General features: G+C 43.2%; 1 protein-coding gene across 3 annotated transcripts in view; it reads left to right on the plus strand.

The window, feature by feature from the left end:
- Positions 1–21557, plus strand: part of LOC126473915 (cuticle protein 16.5-like) — a 319612-nt gene that overhangs the window by 134693 nt on the left and 163362 nt on the right. The gene's annotated exons all lie outside the window — the stretch shown is intronic.

Here is a 21557-nt window from a genome sequence, read left to right on the forward strand (position 1 = left end):
TAATCGGGCAGGTAGGTTAGAAAATTTAAAAAGGGAAATGGATAGGTTAAAGTTAGATATTGTGGGAATTAGTGAAGTTCGGTGGCAGGAGGAACAAGACTTCTGGTCAGGTGACTACAGGGTTATAAACACAAAATCAAATAGGGGTAATGCAGGAGTAGGTGTGGTGTCACCGCCAGACACCACACTTGCTAGGTGGTAGTTTTAAATCGGCCGCGGTCCATTAGTACATGTCGGACCCGCGTGTCGCCACTGTGTGATCACAGACCGAGCGCCACCACAAGGCAGGTCTCGAGATACGGACTAGCACTCGCCCCAGTTGTACGGCCGACGTAGCTAGCGATTCACACTGACGAAGCCTCGCTCATTTGCAGAGCAGATAGTTAGAATAGCCTTCAGCTAAGTCCATGGCTACGACCTAGCAAGGCGCCATTAGTAACATTGCATGTATCTAAAGAGTCTCACTTGTATCGCCACAATCTCCAGATGTACCAAAAAGATGGATTAAAGTTAAGTATTCCAGAAGCTACGTACTTTTCTTTATAGCATTCATTACGTATCCTGTTTCAGACCTCACGCCATCCTGCTTTAGCTTAGCGCGTGCCTTTCGGCTTCCTCTCATTGTGTCTAGGCTGTCGTGTCTAGACACAACAGTAGGTTTAATAATGAATAGGAAAATAGGAATGCGGGTAAGCTACTACAAACAGCATAGTGAACGCATTATTGTGGCCAAGATATATACAAAGCCCACACCTACTACAGTAGTACAAGTTTATATGCCAACTAGCTCTGCAGATGACGAAGAAATTGAAGAAATGTATGATGAAATAAAAGAAATTATTCAGATAGTGAAGGGTGACGAAAATTTAATAGTCATGGGTGACTGGAATTCGGTAGTAGGGAAAGGATGAGAAGGAAACGTAGTAGGTGAATATGGATTGTGGCTAAGAAATGAAAGAGGAAGCCGCGTGGTAGAATTCTGCACAGAGCACAACTTAATCACAGCTAACACTTGGTTTAAGAATCATGAAAGAAGGTTGTATACATGGAATAATCCTGGAGATACTAAAAGGTATCAGATAGATTATATAATGGTAAGACAGAGATTTAGGAACCAGGTTTTAAATTGTAAGACATTTCCAGGAGCAGATGTGGACTCTGACCACAATCTATTGGTTATGACCTGTAGATTAAAACTGAAGAAACTACAAAAAGGTGGAAACTTAAGGAGATGGGACCTGCATAAACTGAAAGAACCAGAGGTTGTACAGAGTTTCAGGGAGAGCATAAGGGAACAATTGACAGGAATGGGGGAAAGAAATACAGTAGAAGAAAAATGGGTAGCTTTGAGGGATGAAGTAGTGAAGGCAGCAGTGGATCAAGTAGGTAAAAAGACGACGGCTAGTAGAAGTCCTTTGGTAACAGAAGAAATATTGAATTTAATTGATGAAAGGAGAAAATATAAAAATGCAGTAAATGAAGCAGTCAAAAAGGAATACAAAGTCTCAAAAATGAGATCGACAGGAAGTGCAAAATGGCTAAGCAGGGATGGCTAGAGGACAAGTGTAAAGATGTAGAGGCTTATCTCACTAGGGGTAAGATGGATACTGCCTACAGCAAAATTAAACAGACCTTTGGAGATAAGAGAACCACTTGTATGAACATCAAGAGCTCAGATGGAAACGGAGTTCTATGCAAAGAAGGGAAAGCAGAAAGGTGGAAGGTGTATATAGAGGGTCTATACAACGGCGATGTACTTGAGGACCATATTATGGAAATGGAAGAGGATGTAGATGAAGATGAAATGGGAGATACGATACTGCGTGAAGAGTTTGACAGAGCACTGAAAGACCTGAGTCGAAACAAGGCCCCCGGAGTAGACAACATTCCATTGGAACTACTGACGGCCTTGGGAGAGCCACTCCTGACAAAACTCTACCATCTGGTGAGCAAGGTGTATGAGACAGGCGAAATACCCTCAGACTTCAAGAAGAATATAATAATCCCAATCGCAAAGAAAGCAGGTGTTGACAGATGTGAAAATTACCGAACAATCAGTTTAATAAGCCACAGCTGCAAAATACTAACACGAATTCTTTACAGACGAATGGAAAAACTGGTAGAAGCCGACCTCGGGGAAGATCAGTTTGGATTCCGTAGAAATACTGGAACACGTGAGGCAATGCTGACCTTACGACTTATCTTAGAAGAAAGATTAAGGAAAGGCAAACCTACCTTTCTAGCATTTGTAGACTTAGAGCAATCTTTTAACAATGTTGACTGGAATACTCTCTTTCAAATTCTAAAGGTGGCAGGGGTAAAATACAGGGAGCGAAAGGCTATTTACAATTTGTACAGAAACCAGATGGCAGTTATAAGAGTCGAGGGGCATGAAAGGGAAGCAGTTGTTGGGAAGGGAGTAAGACCGGGTTGTAGCCTCTCCCCGATGTTATTCAATCTGTATATTGAGCAAGCAGTAAACGAAACAAAAGAAAAATTCGAGTAGGTATTAAAATCCATGTAGAAGAAATAAAAACTTTAAGGTTCACCGATGACATTGTAATTCTGTCAGAGACAGCAAAGGACTTGGAAGAGCAGTTGAATGGAATGGATAGCGTCTTGAAAGGAGGATATAAGATGAACATCAACAAAAGCAAAACGAGGATCATGGAATGTAGTCGAATTAAGTCGGGTGATGCTGAGGGAATTAGATTAGGAAATGAGGCACTTAAAGTAGTAAAGGAGTTTTGCTATTTGGGGAGCAAAATAACTGATGATGTTCGAAGTAGAGAGGATATAAAATGTAGACTGGCAATGACAAGGAAAGCGTTTCTGAAGAAGAGAAATTTGTTAACATCGAGTATAGATTTAAGTGTCAGGAAGTCATTTTTGAAAGTATTTGTATGGAGTGTAGCCATGTATGGAAGTGAAACATGGACAATAAATATTTTGGACAAGAAGAGAATAGAAGCTTTTGAAATGTGGTGCTACAGAAGAATGCTGAAGATTAGATGGGTAGATCACATAACTAATGAGGAAGTATTGAATAGGATTGGGGAGAAGAGAAGTTTGTGGCACAGCTTGACCAGAAGAAGGGATCTGTTCGTAGGACATGTTCTGAGGCATCAAGGGATCACCAATTTAGCATTGGAGGGCAGCGTGGAGGGTAAAAATCGTAGAGGGAGACCAAGAGATGAATACACTAAGCAGATTCGGAAGGATGTAGGTTGCAGTAGGTACTGGGAGATGAAGAAGCTTGCTCAGGATAGAGTAGCATGGAGAGCTGCATCAAACCAGTCTCAGGACTGAAGACCACAACAACAACAACAACAGTAGGGTTATTCACAAGTAGCTTTGCGGTTTCGGAACACAGCTACAAACCCTATACAGAAATGACATATATGAATAGTTAGAGCGTTTCTTCAAGATCTGATTTGTAATACGCGCCTTGACGTAGTTGCACAGACGAACAGGTGTGTCAGAATTATGGAGACAAAATATTAACTCCGTATTGCCACATCGAGTTACTTTGTGCCTGCAGACAGGTAACCCAACACAAAGGTTTCCGTAATGGACTTTACAGGCAATTCTTAACAGCGACATAAATGAACTGCATAGACGTATTGACTTGTGCCAGGACACAAACTCATTTTGAGCACTTTTAACGTTTGGTAAACACTACTGAGAAGTGGCTATTTTCCGCGTGCCTTGTACTTTTCGCACAATTATCTTTCGATAATAGGGAGGCACTTATGAAAAACACTATAGGGCGTGGCGAGGGGTCTTTTGCTAGTACCAGTTTCTCTCTTCCATCCCATTCACAGATTCCTCGAAACTATTGTCTCTGTGCTCCTTTGCTAGTATCAGTTTCTCCTTTCTATCCCATTCACAGATTCCTCGAAACTACTGTCTCTGAGCTACTGCATTAATCCACAATTATCTAATTTTACTATGACTGTAATTACAGGAATGCCGTGCCGGAGGATGTAACATGTTTATTTACTCATCATACAACATATCTTTGTGAAACTGTAACAGTGAATATTTCTGTAGCGCGACAACAGTTTTTTTGTAAAATGTCCCCTGGGGATGAGTGTTTATTCTTGTGACGTTTAAATAAACCTATTACTAACTGCCCACACCAATCATTAATTTAACTGCATATGGATCCACAAATGACTAAAAGTGCTCGATAATCGATCGGACGAGGACTTACCACTTAGTCCGCTTAACGAATAAATGACTTTGATTCTTCCAAAGGACAACAGTCTCTCCATTTGTGTGCCCATATTGTTCGTAATTGCTGTACAATTTCAGGAGGTGTTCTGGGATCTGTCGTTTCCTATGGTTGTGAAGATGGGACATGAATATCCTCAGACCACAATCTCACCTGCGCTTACCCTGCAACAGATTTCTGAGGTCATACTACCTTAAATCATTCGAAGAATAATAAGCCATAACAATTACAGTGTCGGAACACCGAAAAAAGTGAAGTCCAAATGTCATCCTGTCTTCGGATCACCATCAAAAGAGAAGTTCAACAAATTGGTCATTCAAGCCACGTTACTTGTAGTCCGGGGTGATATGTTACAATACAGCATCACCGGTCTATTGCGGTCTAACTGTGTTGGTGAGGCAGTAAATTTCCACAGGGCAGTGACTGCAGTCACTGCAATTCACTTTGGAGGTGTGGCGGTGGGACTTCTCCATTTGTGTGCCCATATTGTTCGTAATTGCTGTACAATTTCTGGAGGAATTCTGGGATCTGTCGTTTCCTATGGTTGTGAAGATGGGACATGAATATCCTCAGACCACAATCTCACCTGCGCTTACCCTGCAACAGATTTCTGAGGTCATACTACCTTAAATCATTCGAAGAATAATAAGCCATAACAATTACAGTGTCGGAACACCGACAAAAGTGAAGTCCAAATGTCATCCTGTCTTCGGATCACCATCAAAAGATAAGTTCAACAAATTGGTCATTCAAGCCACGTTACTTGTAGTCCGGGGTGATAAGTTACAATACAGCATCACCGGTCTATTGCGGTCTAACTGTGTTGGTGAGGCAGTAAATTTCCACAGGGCAGTGACTGCAGTCACTGCAATTCACTTTGGAGGTGTGGCGGTGGGACTTGTAGTCCCGTACCACCCTATGACGGTGATGGTATTACATGAATCAGGCAGAAGGCTTTTGCCTAGCATGGGCAGGTGAAGGTGTGGCGGTGTTCCCGTGGCACGTTAGCGCAATTCATTATATTACATTTGGTTTTGTGAAAGCTGCTGCGAGAGCAAACAGAGCTTCACTGCAAATAATGTAAGGCAGCAAGATTTTGCCACCATACATTTAATATTGTCGCAGACTTATGTTTATATTGGATCATTTTACGATGCAAAATCGGATTAATCATTTCATTGGCTGTTACTGGCTAGCACCAGGTACTAACAGTTTCTGTGATACCGTATGTCTGAGAGTTGGTTAGGGCTGAGCACTGGCGGAAAGGACCAAGTGGTCACGCGTTCTTCAGAAGCTGCTATCGGCTAAAGAGGGGCTAGGAAGCACTTGTCGTATTCTGTAGGGGCAGACATTTATATCCTTGAAAGAGACCAGTGCTTGGGGGCGGTGGTTTGTGGTGCTAGAGGTATAAGTACATCGTAGTGCGGACAGAGTTAGCGGGACGTACTCTCTGGTGAGACGAAAAAAATTCAAAATAGTGTACCTGGAGAAAGAGCGTCGGGGGCAAAAGAATGCGAAAGAACGTTCTTTTCGTGCGAAGGAATGCGCCGGATCACAAACGATGTTCGCGAACTGACTTCTGTGAAATCTTCTCACAAGCAGTTGCGGAGTACACTTCCTGAAAAAAAAAAAAAAAAAAGACACGAGGCAAGGAGGGGAAATGGATCCTTCCTGAAATTCTTCTGAAAGAATGTTGAGCTTCAGGCGATTGGCTGACGGTTTCATGACTTATGCAGTGGGAGGTAATGGTTTTGTTACGGCCGCTGGAATTCGTCGCCAGAGCGCAAACCTAGACGCAGCGTATCCAGCTGCGTGTGGCGTATAGCGGGTGATTTCCCTGCCGGTAGTGTTCGAGAAAGGTTGCCTCCGAAGATAGAAGGGACTACGCCGGCGACAAGCATAGCTGAGAAGCTGGTGGTCAAATTTTAAGAAGTGTTGGTTTTGACACAGGGGGAGCCTGAGTCGTTTCTCTATGACAGAGTTGTTGTTCTGTTTACCCGAGTGACGATTCTTTAGCTGTGTGTGGAGAGTGGCACACACTGAAATGCTTATTTACGGTAGAATGCTTGAGTCGAATTTCTGTTTCTGGCTAGAGTGCAAACAGAAATCTCGGAAATTTGGAAATTTGTGGTAAGGTCTTATGGGACAAAACTGCTGAGCTCATCGGTCCCTAAGCTTACGCACTACATAATCTAACTTAGGCTAAGGATAACACACATACCCATGCCATTGGGAGGACTCGAACCTCCGACAGGAGGAGCCACACACAGAAATCTTGTATTCTGGCTTGTACTGGGGTAGTTTCAGCCCTAGGAGTTTGCGGACGACACATTGCGTCCACTGAATAGCCAGAGAATTTCAGGTACGCCAAGTACGTCGTATGCACAGCGGCCAACACCCCAATGAGCAGATCATTCGTGCAGTACAACTGCTGTCCGTTCTTCAGTAGGTGTTAGGCGCACTCCGGTCTGGCGGAGAGGGAAACAGTCACAGTTTCATTTGCCTGTCCAGTAAGCTTTTGCTCTGGAAATGCCACTCGACGTGTAGATCTTCTGTTTCTCACCACTAATCAAGCATCACCCTAGTTCGTGTCCATCTAATAGTGGGAAGATGGAGTCTAAATTCAAACATGTGTTCTGCCAATCTCTAAATTAGGCTAGAATTCGATATTGTGCATTTATAATTTGTACAGATTTTTACAGTACATCATTGTAATTGAGTCTGGTAGCGTTGCGATAAGAATGTTTGGTTTGATGTGTTAATCTGAACTGAAGTGAAACTACAACCCGATACTTCATTTTATCCAAATCCCTAGATGCCGGTTGTTGCCAACGACAAGTCGTGAGAACTCCGTTGCGGAGACATTACGCAGCCACACATACACACGCCTTGTGATGTTCTCACCAGGGGTTTGCAATAAGAACGTAACCAAAGACTGACAGACGAACAAAAACTAAACGAAACCAACATTAGTGCAAGGAAAGCCATGCGTGAGGCGTCCAATGAATTAGAAACTAAACGGAGGATGACTATATCTCTGACGTCGTTCTATCGAAGAATTTTGAAACATGTTTCGTGGTCGCCTATTTTTATATTTCTGAAGGCATAAAATCTCTGCAGAAATCAAATTGGGTTCCCAAGACAACGATCGTGTGGAACCCATCTCACTCTTTTCGTGTACGAGATGAAGAAAGCAGGAGGTACCGGCTCCGGGATTGGTGTCGTTTTCCTTGACTTCCGGAAGGCGTTTGATGCAGTTATGCATTGCCGCTTAATTAGCGAAATACAATCACACGGAGTATCAGACCAGCTCTGAGGTTGCACTGAAGAGGCCCTAGTAAACAGAACGCAGCACGTCGTTCTTAATCTTCAGATGTGAAATTAACTTCTGGCGTATCCCAAAGAGACGTTAATTTTGGTGGATAAGATCGGAAGTTCCATGAAGATTTTCGCCAATACTACTGTTATATACATAAAAGTCGCAACGTTAGGAATTTATAGTGAATTGCTGCTGATCATGGATGTTGGGTCAGAGATTGGCAGTTGATCTTCACCATAAGCAAAAGTAAAATATTGCGCTAAAAAGACAGAGAGAGACATCTACATCTACATCTACATGAGTACTGTGCAAATCACATTTAAAGTTCCTGGTAGAGGGTTTATCGAACCACCTTCACAACTCTCTATTATTCCAATCTCTTAAGCACGCGGAAAGAACGAACACCTTATCTTTCCGTACGAGCTCTGATTTTCCTCATTTTATATTGTTCATCGTTTCTCCCTATGTAGATCGGCGTCAACAAATATTTTCGCGTTCGGAAGAGAAAGTTGGTGAGTGGAATTTCGTGAGAAGATTCCTTCGCAACGAAAAACACCTTTGTTGTAATGATGTCTATCGCAAATCCTGTATCATTTCAGTGACACTCTCTCCCATATCTGGGACGCGTCTGGGTGATAACTCGATCGTCCTGGTCCTTCTGCAACCATTTTTGATACTTTGCAGATTGTATAAAAACCACAGTGAGAAAGACGGCCCAAAAACGTACCTACTAGATGTAACTCTTAAAAGCAATATGAAATGGAAAGAGCATGTAAGGGCTGCAGTGAGGAAGACGAATGGTCTACTTCGCTTTATTGGGAGAATTTTAGGAAAGTGTGATTCATCTGGAAAGGAGGCCGTATATAGAACACTAGTGCGACCTATTATTGAGTACCGTTCGAGTGTTTGGGATCGGCACCGGGTCGGATTATAGGAAGACATCGAAGTAATTCAGAGGCGGGCTGCTAGATTTGTTACCGATAGTTTCGAACAACACGCAAATATTGCGAAGTTGCTGCGGGAACTCAAATGGGAATCACTGCAGGGAAGCCGAGGTTCTTTTCAAGGAGCACTATTGATAAAATGTAGAAAACTGGCATCTGAGGCTAACTGCCGATTCCACTGTCACCAACGCACCATTGCGGAAGCATCTTGAAGATAACATCGGAGAGATTAGGGCTCATACGGAGGCATATAGACAGTCTTTTTCCTAACTTCAATTTCCGAGTGGGACAGGAAAGGAAATGACCAGTAGTGGTGCAGCGTACCCTCCGCCACGCGCCATACGTTGGCTTGCTGAGTATCTGTGTAGGGGTGGATGTAGACTATGCCTCGACTCTTAAAGGTTATGATTGCAGTTAAGAAACCCATTTCTTCCAGAATGAGATTTTCACTCTGCACCGAAGTGTGCGCTGATATGAAACTTCCTGGCAGATTAAAACTGTGTGCCCGACCGAGACTCGAACTCGGGACCTTTGCCTTTCGCGGGCAAGTGCTCTACCATCTGAGCTACCGAAGCACGACTCACGCCCGGTACTCACAGCTTTACTTCTGCCAGTATCTCGTCTCCTACCTTCCAAACTTTACAGAAGCTCTTCTGCGAACCATGCAGAACTAGCACTCCTGAAAGGAAGGATATAGCGGAGATATGGCTTAGCCACAGCCTGGGGGATGTTTCCAGAATGAGATTTTCACTATGCAGCGGAGTGTGCGCTGATATGAAACTTCCTGGCAGATTAAAACTGTGTGCCCGACCGAGACTCGAACTCGGGACCTTTGCCTTTCGCGGGCAAGTGCTCACATTGTAGAGGAAGTTTCATATCAGCGCACACTCCGCTGCAGAGTGAAAATCTCATTCTGGAAATATCCCCCAGGCTGTGACTAAGCCATGTCTCCGCTATATCCTTTTTTTCAGGAGTGCTAGTTCTGCATGGTTCGCAGCAGAGCTTCTGTAAAGTTTGGAAGGTAGGAGACGAGATACTGGCAGAAGTAAAGCTGTGAGTACCGGGCGTGAGTCGTGCTTCGGTAGCTCAGATGGTAGACCACTTGCCCGCGAAAGGCAAAGGTCCTGAGTTCGAGTCTCGCTCGGGCACACAGTTTTAATCTGCCAGGAAGGTTCCACTCATTTCTTATTTCTTTTTTTATGTCACATATCTTGGTAGTATGCATGTATCGGTGCTCGGTGGTGGGTTTCCTTGTTGCTATGTGGCAAATATATCGTTGTTCGGTCGGGAGTAGTAACTTCCCTGATAAACCACGCTAGTATTCTCTTTGGCTCCGAGATTCAGGCTGTCGTTATATGGGGATTAGTGCTTTGTCGTTCGAATTGCGGGACCTGATTGGGTTCATATCTCGCAACACACGAAACTTCAGTGTCGAATGGAGTTGCAAGTGTCGTGTATCAAACCGACTTGCTTTGCTCATTTTATTGTTTACGATAGGTCATCAGAACCAATAATGCCTACTTATACGCATTTTTATTTCTGCAGTCCGTTAAATCTACATTAGACGGTGTGTATGTACTTTTTTTGTCACGTATTCTTCAAGTTGAAAAGGAAAGGTAGTCTGAGTCGTGGTTAGTGATGAGCCTAGAATAGCCAATACATTTACTTCAGTTTTATTTATATTAAAAACACACAAACACATACTTATATACTTATTCTCTCTCTTACACACACACACACACACACACACACACACACACACATTTTATATATAATGAGTGTGTGAGTTTGTATGTTTTTTAACTTGGGAATGATCGTGGGAGACACAGAGCATTGTGGATGGACGAGGTATGGGGGAGGAGGGGGAGGTGGGGGGGGGGGGGGATTTGATGAGAAATCCATGTGCTTTGACGAGTTCAGACACTGAAGTTACTGTTTTTCAAGTTGTGTGATTCACATTGATGTAATGTAGGCACTTCATGTCAGTTTTCTTTTTTCATCACTTATTCTTCAAGTTGAAAGAAAACATGGTCTGTGGCGGGTTTTGTGTTGAGTCTAGAACACCCGACATGTTTTCTTTTTTGTCACTCTTATTCCTGTATATGTAATACTCTAATGTATATGTGAGCTACATACAATTCCCATAATTTTATCTTTCCTTTTTGTGTCTTGCAATTACGTGTATCGCCGATTTAACGTACAGTCAATAAATGTGCTTCTAGACCATATCAATCACTTAACATGCGTCACATAGTCTGAGTACCTCCCAGGTCGTTCACGTTGCAAAAACATAAGTTGCATTTTAAAGAAATTGTCCATAGTCCTTTGTTTTAAAATAGAGACTAGTTTTTTAGCAGCAAAGTCGCGTCATCTTCTAAGAAGCGTGGAGTCAGTTGGAGTAGCTTCCGTTTGCTGTTCAGTATAACGCAATGCTTCTAGACCATATCAATCACTTAACATCAGTCACATAGTCTGAGTACCTCCCAGGTCGTTCACGTGGGTTAAGGTTACAACAATACCGTTAAGTACATGGCGTAGTGCGGTAAATACAAGGCGTACAACTTTGCTTCCGCTGTTTTTTCCCCAACATTTGAGGCTTTAATGAAACAAATTGGTTACACAAGTATCATTCAAAGTATTTTCCATCGCTGGCCGCTACTTTCTCCCATCTTTCGAGCAGTGTACGAATCCCGCGTCGGAAAAATAGTTCATCGTTTGAAGCGGTCCACGAATCGATCCAATTTGTGACTTCTTCATGAGATCGGACTTCTTCATGCGCCATTGATCTAAACAGGTGATAGGCAGATGGAGCAATGTCTGGAGAATGCGGCGGGTGGGGTAGGACTTCCCATTTTAACGTTTCCAAGTACGTTTAACCTCTATTGCCACGTGGGGTCGAGCGTTGTCGTGCTGCAAAATCACTTTATCGTGCCTCTCGCGGTATTACAGCCGTTTGTCTTTTAATGCTCTACTCAGACGCATTAATTGTTTTCTATAACGAGCACCAGTGATTGTTTCCCTTGGTTTTAACACCTCATAGTACACGACGCCGAGCTGGTCCCATCAATTGCAGAGCGTGATATTGGATCCTTGAATATTCGGTTTGCCGGCCGGAGTGCCCGTGCGGTTCTAGGCGCTACAGTCTGGAACCGAGCGACCGCTACGGTCGCAGGTTCGAATCCTGCCTCGGGCATGGATGTGTGTGATGTCCTTAGGTTAGTTAGGTTTAATTAGTTCTAAGTTCTAGGCGACTGATGACCTCAGAAGTTAAGTCGCATAGTGCTCAGAGCCAATATTCGGTTTGGCCGTCGACGCAGAAGCATGGCCGGGATATCCCCATGATTTCTTGCGTTTAGGATTATCGTAATGAACCCATTTTTCATTCCGGGTCACAGTGCGATGCAGAAATCCCTCCAGTTTTTGCCTCTGAAGAAACTGTTCACAAACACACAAACGCCGTTCAACGTCTCTTGGTTTCAGCTCACACGAGACGCAAGTTCCTTCTTTCTGAATCATGCCCATAGCCTTGAAATGGCTTGCTGTGTCATTCCCACTAATCGTGCCAATTCTTCTTGAGTTTGACGCGAGTCTTCACTCAGCAATGTCTCCAATTCTGCATCTTCGAAAACATTCTCTCATCCACCATTATGCCGGACTACGACGTTAAAATCAACGTTCTTGAGCTGTTGAAACCACTCATGACACGTTCTTTCACTAATAGCGTCCTTACTATACGTGCTTGGGAGCATTCGATGAGACTCAGCCGCTGTTTTCTTCTTAGTGAAACGAAACAGTAACACTTCCCGCAAATGAAGAAAATTAGGGTCGTAAACTGACATTTTCAATCAAGAACAACTTTATGATTCAGACACAAATCGACTAATGTTTGAATGAGGTTATGTTGATCGAAGTCCATGCTAATTGCCTGACGTCAGCGATCTGTTTCTCTCGACCGCTACTTACCGTTGTCGCCACCTATCGGCAAACGGCGGAAGCAAAGTTGAATACCTGGTATCCGCACTACAATGGAGCTCCGGTAATTCGAGCTAATTGGAGCTGAGGCTACCCCTGATAATACGGAAATATCACTATATAAATGGGTAAGTCATATATAAACGTTAATGAGCACAATGCGTAAATTATGAATTAATCCTTAATGAGCGCAATAATGATCAAAAAACAATATAGTAACTACTTGTGTTATATTTGCATATATGGGCACATATTTCGAAGTTGTAAAAACATAAGTTGCATTTTAAAGAAATTGTCCATAGTCCTTTGTTTTAAAATAGAGACTAGTTTCTTAGCAGCAAAGTCGCATCATCTTCTAAGAAGCGTGGAGTCAGTTGGAGTAGCTTCCGCTTGCTGTTCAGTATAACGCAATGCCGCATCTGGCGCTGCCAAACCGTCAGTGTGAGTGATCACTGGTAAAATTTCTTCACGCAATTCCTCGCGTTCACTTTCTTCAGCGAGTTCACTAACCATTCTAACAATTGCAAGATCGGTCGCTTCATACTGTTCATCACTGGTCATCCATTCCGAAATATTCGAATTCGCATTTTCACATCCAGTAAGCTTTTTCATCAGTTCTACCTACGGTAGGTCATCTTCGTGTGCACTGTAGGTATCCGTTTCGTTCTGTAAAATCTGGTTCCAAGATATTTTTAGTGGCTCCGCCTTTAGTTCAGATCATGGATCGGCTATCCATTAAACTACGTCTTTTATCTTAGTTTTCCTTAGAAATTCTTTGATGGTTCCTTCGCCTTCTGTTTTTTGTAGAAGCTTCTGAAGCAAACGACGACGATATCTCTTTTTTTAGCAATGTAAAACGTCTTGGTCCATAGACCGTATTACACTCGTCACGTTATGGGGTAAGAACAAGGCACGGATTGTGTAATTCTTCCTCATTATCTTGTGAAGCAGCGATGTCTAGCGTTAAAATTTATTTGGAAGACAAGCACTTTTTCCCCAGGTATCTTTTGGTCTATGGAACAAAATCTTCGAAAAACCACTTTAAAACATTTTTGTCCATCAAAGCAAATTTTTGGTGGGCAGGCAGTGCAGAAGCAGTGGTATTTTTTAAAGCTCTAGGCTTACCAGACTTCTCTGTTACCAGCAGCTTCAGTTTATGGTCTCCATCTGCGTCGGATGCCGCAAGAATGGTTAATTTTCCTTTACGTGAGCTACACCCTCCGTAAGTATGGTGCTACCGCGAGTCTTTTTGAATCTCGTGAGCTGATCACAGTCTTCTAAGACTTCACGTCAAATGTTTTAGGCTTCATCTATGAAGCTGACACACAATCTTGCGATACGAAACAGTTATTTTTCGTCTTTTTGTGCTATAACCTCATAGGCAAAAAAAGTTAACTACAGTGCGTTTAAAATTAGTTGCGACTTTTGACAGTTCAGCGCGGAAGGAGTGGAGAGAGGCTTAGTTTGTAGCGTGAGCTGGGCGCCTCAGCAGCTAATTGCGTGAACAGCAAGCCACAGAAGCTGACCGATCTGCGATCTTTCTCAGACGACTGTAAAGAAAGTATCAGCTAAAAACATCTGAACCTCGCACATCTTGTAGGTTAATTCGTCAGCTTCATGACGAACTGCATATCATTTCGTTAATGCTCATAGTTATTGTGGTATTTCAGTATTACTGCAAGAAATTCTTAAAGTTTGCCGTGAAAAATAAGGGACGCTATGAATTTGCATTTCGTGCGTGTTAGATCACATGTTGCCTCATATGCAATGTAGAAACATACTGAACTGCTATTCTGGAGCGATCTGTCTGCAGTTTCGAGAAAATGAAAGCACGCGCCAGCGAAAAAGTTAGAAACAAATAGTTACAAATCCCACTTATCAAATAAACCGTTCGAGGTGTCAAAACAAGATTTTGGCAGATGATAGCACACAAAAAGCGGAGTATTTTGCCATATGATTAATATGCGGAACTTTCATATCCGCCGCGATAACGAGCAACTACAGTTTTTTTGTTTTTTTGTGAAATAATGTAATTTTTAAGGAGCATCGATAGCTGGTGAAATGACAACTGCTGTGAGTTTTGTGACAATATAAGTGGAGTTACGCCTTTATTTTATTCTAAGAATGGGCTTTTTCATACACTACTGAGCTGCCTTGCCCTCATTTACTAGTTTAATAACACACTATGCCATGATTCTGTCATAATTTCAACTGCGTTAGAGTGTTAGTGAGATGAATATTTGTAAACTATGCTCTGTTTTGAGAAAAGAAGCAGATTTTAACACGGCAACAAGAGAAGGTACGTGTTACTCAAAACTCGTCACAGTCCTTCGTGAATCCATCCCTCCTCAAGTACCTTCTTGGTATGACCGGCAGCTAGAGACCTGTCCTGTGGTGTAACGTTTCAAATGGCTTCTTTTTTCAGCATTTTAGCCTCACTGAGCGTCTTCTCAGTCGGATTTAAACTACTGTGATGCGGACGAAGGCTGATTAAACTATGTCCTTTAGCGTCAGCTAGTTTGTCGACCTGGTACCGTGGTGTTTTTGGCTTGTAGATCACTTCAGCTTCCATTGGAAAATGGAAATGATCGTATGGCATCAGTGGCTAGGAGTTCCCAGGCAGGAAAACTCGGCCGCGCAATGAAAGTCTTATTGAGTGCGACGCCACATTGGGCGACTTGCGCGTCGACAATGGGGATGAAATGTTGATGAGGACAGCACAACACCCAATCCCTGAGGGGAGAAAATCTCCCACCCCAGATGGGAATCAAACCCGAGCCACCGTGCAAGGCATTCCAACGCGCTGACCATTCAGCTATGAGGCGGACATCAAGTTCCATTAACTTCGCCTTATCCATGTTAGCCGCGCGGGATTAGCCGAGCGGTCTCAGGCGCTGCAGTCATGAACTGTTCTGCTGATCCCGGCGGAGGTTCGAGTCCTCCCTCGGGCATAGGTGTGCGTGTTTGTCCTTACGATAATTTAGGTTAAGCAGTGTGTAAGCTTAAGGACTGATGACGTTAGCAGTTAACTCCCATAAGACTTGACACACATTTCTACATTTCTATCCATGTTATGTTCAACTTTATCCAGTGGAACATTTCTTTGTACCCGGAGCGAAACATCCCTTTTCATCCACTGGATTGTTGTAGCTTTATCCATCACAACAGAGTGGTATAGCGCAATGTCCATTATTATTGTTGATTTCGAAGGAATATTTTGCAGCAGAACATATTTTCGAACCCATTGAATGTGTTGCTGAATGTCCACTTTCGTTATGAATCTTGCGTTTTCAGGGGTGGTGCACTGTTTTTATTAATACAAATCCATCACAAAACACTTGTTCAGAATACCTGATGGCGGCATAACACTTAAGCGCCAGAAAATACCACGCTCCAACGAAAGATGGCGAACGTAGATGCATCTAAAGCGCGACACAACGTGGTAATGTTTATCCACGGTGTGGCAACAAAGGCGCTTTACCAACCGAAGCGCTGGTGGCGTGGTAGGCAAAGCCTGCTCGCCGTTGGTGTTACCCGGCCTACGGCGTCACGTTCCCTCCGCTGAGCCAAATGTCAAAAGTCGCAACTAATTTTAAACACAGTATAATTGTTGTTGTTGTTGTTGTTGTTGTGGTCTTCAGTCCTGAGACTGGTTTGATGCAGCTCTCCATCCTACCCTATCCTCTGCAAGCTTCTTCATCTCCCAGTACTTACTGCAACCTACATCCTTCTGAATCTGGTTAGTGTATTCGTCTCTTGGTCTCCCTCTACGATTTTTACCCTCCACGCTGCCCTCCAAAGCTAAATTTGTGATCCCGTCATGCCTCAGAACATGTCCTACCAACCGGTCCCTTCTTTTTGTCAAGTTGTGCCACAAACTCCTCTTCTCCCCAATTCTATTCAATACCTCATCATTAGTTATGTGATCTAACCATCTAATCTTCAGAATTCTTCTGTAGCACCACATTTCGAAAGCTTCTATTCTTTTCTTGTCCAAACTATTTATCGTCCACGTTTCACTTCCATACATGGCTACACTCCATACAAATACTTTCAGAAACGACTTCCTGACACTTAAATCAATACTCGATGTTAACAAATTTCTCTTCTTCATAAACGCTTTCCTTGCCATTGCCAGTCTACATTTTATATCTTCTCTACTTCGACCATCATCAGTTACTTTGCTCCCCAAATAGCAAAACTCCTTTACTACTTTAACTGCCTCATTTCCTAATCTAATTCCCTCAGCATCACCCGACTTAATTCGACTACATTCCATGATCCTCGTTTTGCTTTTGCTGATGTTCGTCTTATATCCCCCTTTCAAGACACTGTCCATTCCGTTTTTACTGTACTGGAAATCTAGACCGACTAGGCCATACATGTGACAGTAAAGGTCACAAAAACTAATTCTATTTTCCCACTAATAAACTGTAGTAATTACAAAGGTCAAAACCAAATTGATCTAGAGCGGCACAAACATTGCAGGTGTCCAACATGAGATATGAATCTGAAAAGACAAATTAGCAGTGCAGTTTTTCCCTTTTTTCTGGATGTAAGGTCTTCCTGGTTACGGCCTGCGTCAAAGGCGGAAGAAGCCATCCATCCGCCAGACGGGTGCGTCACGCAAGGGCGCGACCCGCGCGCGTATTTTAGCTTATACGGGCGGCAGCCATTGGGCGCCGTGGGTAATTTGAGACGTCAGCGGCGAGGCGGCCGGCCAGGGCCAGAGTGAGCAGCCCAGCCCAGCCCAGTGCAGTCCAGGCCAGTCCAGGCGACCTTGCTCTGAGGCCGACCACTGTGCCGACGCCCCGGGGCCCGCGAGCGCTGCGGAGAGCCACCCGGCCGCTCCCCTCCACACGCCTATCTGCACACGCTTCTCCCTGGCTGGGGAATATTCTGAAATGCCGCTGGGCTCTACCAGGAAGCTGTCGTGGCGGTCGTCCAGAGATTCTGAGGAGTAACTGTAGATGGACTTCTGAGTAGGGGAAGCCATATTAAGCCGGAGATGGTAACACGAAACGGTGGGTAACTCCCATATAATATACGAAGGGTAACAACCAAGCTGCCTCCATGAAACGCACTGGTGGTGTCAGTCACCTGTTGTCCCTTCCACGGGACACATTTTTCCCAGTGACTAATGATTAGGCGGATAGCATTTCGTAGAAGTCTGCATGTCGGATGCTCAGGAAACGCTCCACTTCATCAACATAATGTCCGACCCCGATAGCTGAGTGGGCTGCGTGGGGTTTCCTATCGTGGGGTTTCCTACAAGGGTGCAGCAGGTTGCGAAGCTGTCCAGAGCAACCGGTTCCCTAACGAGGTGTTTGCGAACTGAGCTTCCCCCACTGCTTGTCTACCCCAGCCGTTCACCCTCAGTACAGGCGTTGTCACCGTTTCTCAGACAGTGTCGTCGTCGATCAGCATCAATAATTTCGCAAAGTTAACTTGCCGATTCTGGAGTTTCGTCACATATATCATACGAAACTAATTATTTGTATTTGGCGCATCTCATTCACAAAAGTACGCTTTTAACGGTATTTCTAAAGTTCTAATACACAATCTGCTATTTATAGAATTTTTTTCTCAACAAAACTGAAATTTTACTTGGTAAATTTCTTACATAACATGGTCACTCGTCCTGTGAAGCTTCCAGAATTTTTGGTGAGAAAGGCGGAATGAGGACTCAGACAGCTGGTTGCCCACTTTTCTGTCAGAGACTTTTTAACAAGATCATATTTGCCTTTATTGTGCTCCAACAGGAGCATTTTTCGGTTAATTATTTTGTAGTTAATTTTATAAAGATGAAATTCCAACTAGATGAACTTTGGTGGAGTCATCTCTATTAAGCAACGAATTTTATCATCTCTAGACATCAAGAACAACACTCTAGTTATCGAGACTTTATACGCCGCATCTAACCATAGGGAAATATTCTGTAATTTCTTTCAGATGAACACGCCCATTGTCTCGTAAATCTTTATCTAATTACTAACTGTAAACCAGTTCTATGTCAGTTCATCCCCTCTTCCCTCATCTCTCCTGTCCATTTAGTCCTATCTCGTCTCTCTCTGTCCACCTCCTCCTTCCGCCCATCCGTCTCTCTTTCCATCTCCTCCATCTGCCCCCCTCTCTCACAACAATTCCTCCTCCTCTCCATCCTCCTCTCCTTCTCCATCCTTCTTCCCGTCTCTGTCCACCTCCTCCTCCGCTTTTTCTAATAGTACATCAGATTTACAATAACACCCCTAATTTATGTATTTATTACAGTGTTCCATTAGTCATTCATCACCTTCCCCCTCTCTGTCCTGCTGCTCCCTCTCACTTCTCTGGATGCACCTCCTCCCCCCTCCCCGCCCCCATCACGTTCTTCTCTCTCCGTATATCTCCTCCTCTGCCTCCGTCATGCCATCTCCTCTTTCCCCGTCCATGAAAAAATACGTAAATCTGCCAACTTTCATGCTGATTGACGAGACTATGTCGAATTTATTTAAAGGTAGGCCAACCATCCGCCATCCAGCATACGTTGGCTCGTGTAAATGCCTTCACCACGAAAACATACATACATGAGCCAACTCCCAAGCTGATCAGTCAAATGGTGTGTAATTCTGTTGTAAGGCACCTTCCGCCATACACCGTATGAAATTTCACGTAGACGGTGAGGTTCCCCTTGTTTTGAAGATCAAATGTACAAAATTTCATCAAGATCGGAGCAACACTGTGGCTTTTGTTGAAATCCGTAAGTAAAGTACTCTCCACCATGCACTGAACGAAGTTTTATGTAGACAGTGACCTTCCTCTTGGTTTGGGAAATAGGGATTCATTTTTATATACCACCCTCACTCTATGCCAACTTAGTTGCGAAACATAAAAAATAGATTCGAACGACAGAAATCATGTAATGATTTCTGTCGTATAAGGTGCAACATAGGTATTAAATAATAGTAACGAGATTACGAGAGCAGTCACTTTCAGTCTTACGTAAAATAACGTTATACCTTGTAAATTATCATGACACAAAATGAAGATGATAAGCAATGTGGGACTTCCGTTTGCGTTTGAAACTCTCGGAGAAATCCTGTGTGATGAGGAGGGAGGGAGGGGGCAGCAAGGGGAGCCTCGATTTGTTTTTACAGCCCGGACCTCTGACAGGTTTAGTGTGCCACTGCTCGTAGGGAACCACACGGTAGGAAAGCACACGGTAGGAAACACCACGACACCGCTGAGTGGTGCCAGCACGGTAGCACAGCGTGTTCGGTCAGAGGGTTAGCTGCCCTCTGTAATAAAAAAAAACTGAGTTAATCGATCTATAACGAACTTAAACGGATGCCTTACGACGTCCGCCCCGCGCAGATGCAACGAATGAAAGCGAACAAAATGAGATTTAAAAAAAAGTGGTCAGCGCGACAGAATGTCAATCCTAAGGGCCCGGGTTCGATTCGCGGCTAGGTCGGAGATTCTCTCCGCTCACGGGTGAGTATTGTGTTGTCCTAATCATCATCATTTCGTCCCCATCGACGCGCATGTCGCCGAAGTAGCGTCAAATGGAAAGACTTGCACCCGGCGAACGATCTACCCGACGGGAGGTCCTAGTCACACGACATTTACATTTTTTAATCAACATAATTATACACTCCGCAAGCCAGCTTACTATAGGTGACGAAGTGTATTCTAGTATCACTACCTTTAAACCTCTTTCCTGTTCCATTGAAGAGTACTGTTTAGAGTACAGAAGCGTATAGTAAGAGTAATGAGTAGTGAAAATCCAAGAACATCATACCGAAACCTATTCAAAGAATTGGGCATATTAACCACAGCTTCTCAGTATATTTATCCCTTAATGAAGTTTGTTGTAAATAATACATCTCTTTTTCCAACTAACTGCTTAGTACACAGTATCAATACTAGGAATAATAAAAATATACACAAAGATTTAAAATCACTTACTCTTGCCCAGAAAGGAGTTCAGTATTCAGCAACGCATATTTTCAATAAGTTACCAGCAACCATTAGGAGATTAGTTTCTGACAAGGCACAATTTAACCGTAATTTAAAAGAACTTTTGGTGGCCAACTCCTTCTATTCCATCCATGAGTTTCTCAACAAGTGCAGTAGACCATTTTAATGAAAATTTATTATACTTTAATTTTTGTCAATATTTGGTTGTAACAGCTAAGTAACTACCTACAGTGTGAATGATTGATGTATGGAAAGCAGTTGTAAGTCTTAAGTCTGTAAATAGTGGAAGTTTAATTTTAAATCTTGTACATAATCTGACTATTCTTAACTGAGGTTCACTGAAATGAATAATTTACTTTAATTTTTGACAATACTTGGTTGTAATAGCCAAGAAAATAGCAAATGTCTGAATGAGGGATTTAAAAAAAAAATGGCTCTGAGCACTATGGTACTTAACATCTATGGTCATCAGTCCCCTAGAACTTAGAACTACTTAAACCTAACTAACCTAAGGACAGCACACAACACCCAGCCATCACGAGGCAGAGAAAATCTCTGACCCCGCCAGGAATCGAACCCGGGAACCCGGGCGTGGGAAGCGAGAACGCTACCGCACGACCACGAGATGCGTGCGATGGATTTAATGAAAGCAGATGTAAGTTTTAAACCTGTAAATATTAGAAGTTTAAATTTAATTCTTGCACATAATTTTACTGTTTATTGATTGAGGATCATCAAAATTAATGAAACTCAAGTTTTTCTAATTACATTTTTGTAATGTGTTTATCTGACATGTTCCACACCCAGGAGGATTCCCTCTTTTATGGGTCAATGGAATGAATAATTAATCTAATATAATCTAATCTATTGACGCGTGGGAAGAATATGCTGAGATGAAAAAAATCATGAGATACCTCCGTGTCGGACTTCCTTTTGCCTGGCGTAGCGGACTCCACTAGTCGTTGGAAGTCCCCTGCAGAGCCATGCTCCCCGTACAGCCGTCCATAATTGCTAATATGTTGGTTGTCGCACAGGATTTTGTACACGAACTGATCTCTCGATTACATCCCATAAATGTTCGACGAGGTTCACGTCGGGCGGTCTCGGTGGCCAAATTATTCGCTCG

This window comes from Schistocerca serialis, chromosome 4 (genome assembly GCF_023864345.2).
Source record: "Schistocerca serialis cubense isolate TAMUIC-IGC-003099 chromosome 4, iqSchSeri2.2, whole genome shotgun sequence".
Lineage (NCBI taxonomy): Eukaryota > Metazoa > Arthropoda > Insecta > Orthoptera > Acrididae > Schistocerca > Schistocerca serialis.